The 6,000-nt window shown below is 39.5% G+C and overlaps 1 protein-coding gene across 1 annotated transcript in view; it reads right to left on the reverse strand.

Moving 5' to 3' along the window:
* Positions 1-6,000, reverse strand: part of Cadps (calcium dependent secretion activator) — a 468,098-nt gene that overhangs the window by 41,170 nt on the left and 420,928 nt on the right.

Raw genomic sequence — 6,000 nt, forward strand, 5'->3', positions numbered from 1 at the left:
ACTGTATCTTCACCAGAAATATTCTCTGGCTTTCCATTGAAACCCCTGTGATGCATATGGATATTCTTTATTATCTGTCTCCTTTTCCTCTTAAAAAAGAAAACTATAATCAGGGGCTGGGGTTGTAGCTTAGCGGTAGAGCACTTGCCTAGCACGTGCCAGGCCCTGAGTTCGATCCTCAGCACCACATATAAATAAGTAAATAAGGGTATTGTGTCCAACTATAACTAAAACATAAACATTTTTTTTAAAAAGAAAGAAAACTATAACTCTTCCTGCCCAATTCCCATTTTGGGGAATAGTTTAACCTGAGTATATAGAGTGAGAATTTGCTAATTAGTTTACAAAGTGGAGACATTAGTTTTTCTTTTCTAATGTAGCCTTAAAGTTGAAGATTAAAAAAAAAAAAATCCCAAGAATCATAGCAAGCTAGTGGAGGAGGGGAAGATTTTTAAATAAATTAGATTTTCTGGAAAGGTAAGCAGGTGGTTCATCCAGTACTCAGGCAATGACTTACTGTAAGGAATTAAAGAAAAAAAAAATCTCAGGATGTACACCGCTTGAGATGTCAAAATCAAAGTTATCTCCAAAGAAACCTATTAAAACACTGTAATATGGGTCATTAGCACAACTGCCACAAACCCCTTAAATTTCCACAATAGATATGTATGTTTGCTAATAACTAAAAAGATTAGTTTTCATTACTGTGATTTACCTTAGATCACAAAGTATCATTTCTCTACAAGACAGGGACTGTCAGGCACTGCAAATTGAAGTTAGTTAACACTTCTGTGTAATTTCCAGGGTGAAAATGAGGAAGGTTTGGAAACAGTAGGACTGTATATTTTTTTTCCCCGCTCATACAAAGCAAACAATTATCAAGCAAAGGGCCAATCCCTGGCCCCCGGGATGCTAGTAACATTTCTTAACACCCGCTGAAACAATGACAAGGTATTAATTTGAAAAACAATGAGGACAACCCAAAGCCACAGTAGTCAAGTGTTACACTTTCAAGCAATTTTCAGCAAATGGATTGAGCAGGGTCCATGATGGTCCTATAATTGTTGCAGTTTTATGATACGAAACAATAGCGGTTCTCCAATGAGACGTGTCAGCTTATCAATTCCAAACTGGCACCTCTCCCCTCTCTCTTTGGCAGCCGCACATCAAAGGACATTCTCGGTAGGGATGGGGACCCCTACCTGGGGGACTTGAGAAACTTATTATTATTGTTTCCATTTCTTCCCTTGTGATACTTGTGGCAGATGCAGCCTTTTCCTGGGTGCACGCAGCCATCTTAGAGCTAAGATCCAAAGCCAAGTTCAGCAGATCTGTCAGGAACCCATGATGTTACAGACAGACATCTAGAAGGATGCTATTTTCATCATTCCTTCTTTCAACAAGGCTTACTGTCCTCACAGGGGCATTTCATTTAAGTTTTAAAAAAGCTCTGATTTAAAAAAAAATTAGTTTGATTCATCTCACCCAGGTAGTTAAGAAGCTCTGTTGACTCTTATTTTTTTTAAAAATATTTTTTAAAATCAATAGCTTAACATTGTACTGTATATTTATTTGATTGTTTTTTGTCTGTCTTCTCCCACCAAACATAAGATACATGAATAAAGGACCGTTGGTCTGTTTTCTGTTGTACCTCCAGCTCACAGAATAGTGCCTGGCACATAGTAGGTGCTCAGTAAATAATTGCAGAGTGAAAAAATCTATGAATGAATGAGCAAGTCCTACCTCTACCTCCTTTTCAAAGCTCTTCAGGCACACTGTATGGATTATTACTGAATCCACCTCCTTCTCCCTCCCAAAAAACCTTGAAATTTATGCAAATCATTAGACTTCTCTGGGCCTCAGTTATGCCACCTGTAAAATGGGACTAATAACAGGTTCCTGACTTACCTTCAAGGATTGTTATGATCATCAGCTAAAATAATGTATATGAAATTGTCTCAAAAGCCATAAATTGCAATGTCAACATCAGCCCCTGACTCCCCTTCCTGATATTATATCACACCAGGGCCCTATCTACTTCTTCAATCTACTTGAGACCCAAGATGTAAAAAGGGTCCTCAGTGGATCTGTGTCAAGATGAAAATAATAAAGTCTCTGCACAAAATGTGTACTTCTCTTATCATAGTCCTCAGACTTTCACTCCCAACGACCTTCCTTTTAAGCCAGCTTCATATTCAATTCCAATGAGTTTTGTTTGTCATCCCTTGATGGGCCAGGAATGGGGCATGGGGAGATGGTGGAACCCAGGCGTGCTGGTAAGAAGGCCCTGTCCTTTGCCCTGGTGTGCCAAGCATGAGGGACGAGGCTGCCAGACTGCACCCTGAGACATAAAGACTCACTAATTGCTGGGGTCTGGAACAAAAGGGGACGGGGTGAGCTGGCCCTGCGCCATTGGGCCATTGAGGAAAGATTAAATGATAGTTCCCTGGTCAAAAACCCAGGGATAGGTGCCGTGGTACATGCCTGGAATCCCAGCAGCTCAGGAGGCTGAGGCAGGAGGATCATTCAAAGTCAGCCTCAGCAACTTTTAGCAAGGCACTAAGCAATTTAGTGAGAACCTATCTCTAAATAAAATATTTTTAAAAACGGCTGGGGATGTGGCTCTGTGGTTAAGTGCCCCTGAGTTCAATCCCTGATACCAAAAAACAAAAACCAAAAACACCTCGCAAAAAACAAAAACAAAAACAAAAAAACCACACAGGGATAAAAATGCAGAAACGATGTATAATACATTTTAAGTAGATTTCCAATCAAAACAAAATCTAAACTGTTGACACACAATAAGCTGAAAAGTAGTTACAATTGAAAAATAAACTTGACTGGAAAACTGATACCATTAGATAAATTAAGCTTTATATTACATTGCTGTTCATACACAGTCGGATCAACTTTTAAGAGACAGCTTATAAATGTGGCTTGGACAGAATCAGAATCTGACATAATTTTTAGAAAATATTTAAATACAATAAATATATATCTGTTCAATTAACACCACCACGTGCGGAAGACATGATTCATGAATAAGTGATTCTGTGGCTTAGGAAAAATGGGACATTTCAACTTAGCTAGCCCCCATTGGGATACGTCTGAGCATGGGGAAAACAAACCCAAATTTTCAGCATCCCAAGCAAGCCCTGAGGATGAATGCAAATCTGCTACATATACCGAAAGGTTCAATCTTATATCTAAGACACAGAGGGATGCTTTGGGGATTATGCAATGGTTGGAATGACTGGTAGCAGTTCTTCTTTCCACTAGTGGGGATAATTAAGAGGCAAATCTCTAAAGTAATTGCTACTCCCTACACAGAACTCAACTAATAAATGATGTGCCAGAAACCTCATTGGGTGACACAGATGAACTCAGACTTTGGACCATGACTTGAGAAATGATTGTACCCAATAGTTCTTCTTCTTCTTCTCTTTCTCTCTCTCTTTTTGGTACCGGGGATTGAACCCAGGGGCATCTAACTACTGAGCCACATCCCCAGCCCTTTCTATTTTTCCTCTTTTGATAGATCTTGCTAAATTGCTTAGGGCCTCCATAAGTTGTTGAGGCTGGCCTCAAGCTTGCAATCCTCCTGCCTCAACATCCCAAGTTGCTGAGATTATAGGCATGTGCCACCATGCCTGGCTTTGTAACCAATGGTACTTAAACCTGGCTGCAAACAAGAAGGATCTAGAAGCTTTATAAACACTGATTGCCTGTGGCCCCACCTCTACCCACTGCCCAGAGATTCTGTTTTAACATGTCTGGCAAGGAACCTGGGCAGTAATACTTATAAAAGCTCTCCAGATGTTTCCATGACACAGCCAAGGTAAAAATATCACTGATTTATCCATTGGTTTCCAAATTCGTATCATGTATCAGATGAACATGAAGATCTTTTTAGAAAGAGATTTCCAGGCTCCCCTCCAGAACTACTGAATCAGAATTTCTAGAGGTGAAGTCTGGGAATCCCAATTAAAAAATGAGCAAAGAAACAAAACAAAACAAAACAAAACAAAAAAAAAAAAAAAAGAAAAAAAAGAGAAAAAATCTTTACAAGTTTAACTGCTGCATATTCTGGTTTGGGGGCTGCTGGTGATAGCCAGTGCTTATGAACAGGCTCTCAGAAAAAACAAAACAACAACAACAAAATTAGATAAACAAGCTCCAATTTGTAGGGTCTGCCAATTCCCATGGTGTAAACGATCCTATTAAAGTTGATTGGGAGCTACCAGACTGCTGTCACTGAAGGCTGAGTTGGAGTGAAACATGTACTATTATCTCTTAGGAGCTAATGTTGAAGACTCTGCCATATCTCTGTAAGCTCAGGCTCTACAGTCAAATTGAGAGCCTGTATTTTTTTTTATTTTATTTCTTCCCTTGGTGCTGGGGATTAAACCCAGAGCCCTGTTCACATGAAGCAAGCTATTGCACCACTGAGCTACACCCACAAGTCCTGTCCCTGGATCTCTACTCCCTACTGACTCGCCTGGTGAACTTGGGCATGCTACTTAACCTCTCTGTCTCAGTTTCCTCATCTGTAAAACAGGATGAAATTAATTAATCCTCATAGGATTGTTTTCAGAAATAAATGATAATTATTTACTACATGTAAACAATACTGGGCGCAGTGGCGCACACCTTTCATCCCAGCGGATCAGGAGGCTGAGATAGGAGGATCGCAGGTTCAAAGCCAGCCTTAGCAACCAGGAGGCACTAAGCAACTCAGTGAGACCCTGTCTCTAAATAGGATATGAAAAAGGGCTGGGGATGTGGCTCAGTGGTCAGGTGCCCCTGAGTTCAATTCCCGGTATTAAAATTCACCCCACAAAACAAAATAACAACAACAACAACAACAAAAAACTATGTACGTATTGTCTATGTGTGGATTGTACACTACTATTTTCCATAAAATGATTATTTATTCATCAGACACATTAAAATATGATGAACTATAAAAGTACACATTGTTGAACTTAATTTTAAACTTTAACATTGTTCCTAAGCCAGTAATAACTGGTGCAGTCGTGAGTCTTATGTGCTAATCACATTTTCTGATACTAAAATCATGACTCAACTATGCAAATAAAGATGGATGTCTATGTGCTAAAATCATCTTTCAGCAGGACATAGTGCTTAAGATCATTGCTTTAAATCTTACCTCTGTTGTTTACCGGCTGTGCTGCTTGGAGCAATTTAACATTTCTGGGCCTCAGTTTCCTCATCTTTAAAGTGGGGCACTTGTGAAGACTAAAAATAAAGAGCTTAAAACAGTGCCCAGCACATACAGTGGTAGTAGTTATAGGTACCTTAATTACTTTGTTCATCTTCAATGGCAAATATATCACATTTGGGGACATACTGAGTGATTCATTTTTTTTCTTCCATAGAGTGCAGAAACTGATAATTATCTCTCTTTAAAAAAGAAAAAAGTTGTAGATGGATACAATACCTTTATTTTATTTACTTATTTCTATGTGGTGCTGAGGATCCAACCCAGTGCCTCACACATGCTAGGCAAGAGCTCTACCACTGAGCCACAGCTCCAGCCCTCTGAAAATTCTCTTTTGATCTTTCCTATCCTAACAAGACTTTGAATACACAAATGACTAAATAACTAAGATCTGAACACTTTCATATTAATATAGAGTCCATTTTACCCCCTTCTTCACAATAAATATGAATCTGGCTTGCAAGAATTATTAAGCTGAGTGCACGCCTGTCAATCCAGTGGCTTAGGAGTCTGAGGAAGGAGGATTGCACGTTCAAGGCTAGCCTCAGCAACTTATTGAGGCCCTAAGTGACTTAGAGAGACCCTGTCTCAAAATAAAATATAAAAAAGGGCTGGGGCTGTGACTCGATGTCTAAGTACACCTGGTTCAAACCCTGGTACTAAAGAAGAAGAAGAAGAAGGAGAAGGAGAAGGAGAAGGAGAAGGAGAAGGAGAAGGAGAAGGAGAAGGAGAAGGAGAAGGAGAAGGAGAAGGAGAAG

This window comes from Marmota marmota, unplaced genomic scaffold, assembly GCF_001458135.2.
Source record: "Marmota marmota marmota unplaced genomic scaffold, marMar, whole genome shotgun sequence".
Classification (NCBI taxonomy): domain Eukaryota; kingdom Metazoa; phylum Chordata; class Mammalia; order Rodentia; family Sciuridae; genus Marmota; species Marmota marmota.